The sequence below is a fragment of the Nannospalax galili genome, unplaced genomic scaffold, assembly GCF_000622305.1.
Source record: "Nannospalax galili isolate Female #2095 unplaced genomic scaffold, S.galili_v1.0 scaffold1879, whole genome shotgun sequence".
NCBI classification, from domain to species: domain Eukaryota; kingdom Metazoa; phylum Chordata; class Mammalia; order Rodentia; family Spalacidae; genus Nannospalax; species Nannospalax galili.
Genome location: NW_008343214.1, coordinates 413,393 through 415,134, shown reverse-complemented (window position 1 = coordinate 415,134; position 1,742 = coordinate 413,393).

Here is a 1,742-nt window from a genome sequence, read left to right as displayed (position 1 = left end):
GACAAAACCTCATAAGGGGTATCCATTCATGGCAATGGGCTGCTTATTTGCTTGCCTGTGATGTCTGGTGGGGCAGTTGAATACCCCCATAGGATAGCCACATTTAACTCCCTAAAGTGAGTTTATATTTAATACTTTATATTGTATATGTATAGATGTATTTAAAAACTTCTATAGTAGTAGGTTTCCATATAATTTTCAAAGGACATTTGTGTTAAATACCCCTCCCCTTACTCCCCCCTCTGACCTACCCTGTCGTTTCCCATCCCATTTAACCTTTCCAACGCCATTAGTCCCCTTTCCCAGTTTCTATCATTGGATTCTCTCTCTACTCCCATAAAACCCCCCACATAACTCTTAACTCATTCTTCACTTCAACTGATTTTTCCAACTGAAATGCCCCTGGCTAAAGTGAGCATTCATTTATGAAAGAAACCATACAATGTTTGTCTTTAGGTTGGCTTACCTAATTCACAATGATTGTTTTTGGTTCCACACATTTACACACAAATTTCAAAATTTTGTTTCTTTTGAAAATTTATTTTTAATCAAATTTTAAAGAATTTTATACCATATTTTGATCATATTTTGATCCTACTCTTATCTGTACCACCCTCAATACTGCCTACCCTATTTCAGTACTCTGTTATATACATATATATATATGATAAAAGTATACAGAGTCAAGTATGCCTCTCCAAATACCCTTCTGTGTATGATCATTGATGGAGCCTGTTCAGTCTATCCAGGACTACACCCTTAAAGAAAACTTTCATGCAGAGATTCTGTCTGGATTGAATTTATGTGAGATTTGTGCATACTTTAACCATTCCTTTGAGTTCAAATAAGCAACTGTCCAGCTGTCTGGAAAACTCTGTTTCCTTGTCATCCACCACCTCTGGCTCTTGCAATCTCTTGAACCCCTCTTCCACAATGATCCCTGTGCTTTGGAAGGCAGAAATTTGGTATTGGTATCCATTTCAGGGATAAGCATTCTGAAGTCTCTTATTCTCTGCACATTGACAAGTTATGGTTCACTGTGTTAATCACCAGTGATATTAAGGAGGGAAGGGGTATAATGGAGTAGGAAGGATTAAGCGAGGTATACAAGGGGAGGGCTGGACTTAGAAGGGAGTGTGGGGAAGGATAACTAACACGAAAGACCTTTAGAAAAATTCATATAGACACCTACCACTGTAGAAGCTTCTTAAAGTATACAGATATACAATATAAAAAGAGATCAGAAGTTACTCTATATAGGGAGACATTGTTCCTAGTGGACACCCTAGTGGACACCAGTTTAGCAAAGAAAATGTCCAATGCCAGAAATGGACTCCCTCTTTCAATTTTTTTCTTAACAGTTGAGCAATATTCCATTATGTCGATGTATCACAGTTTCATTATTCATTCATCAATTGATGGATATTTAGGTGGTTTCCATTTCCTGGCTATTATGAATAGAGTAGCAATGACTTGATAAAGAGGCATCTCTTTGATTAGATATAGTGGCCTTTGGGTATATGCCCAAGAGTGGTACAGCTAGATCATATGGTAGATGAATTTTTAAGGAAGATCTCCCCATTGATTTCCATAATGGCTGCACCATTTTGCATTCCCATCGGCACTGAAAAAGTGATCAACTTTTCCCACAATATCACCATTTCTCATCAGTTGTTTTCTGGATCTTATTCATTCTGACTGAGGTAAGATAAAGCCTTAAAGATGTTTTTCCGTTCTGTAGA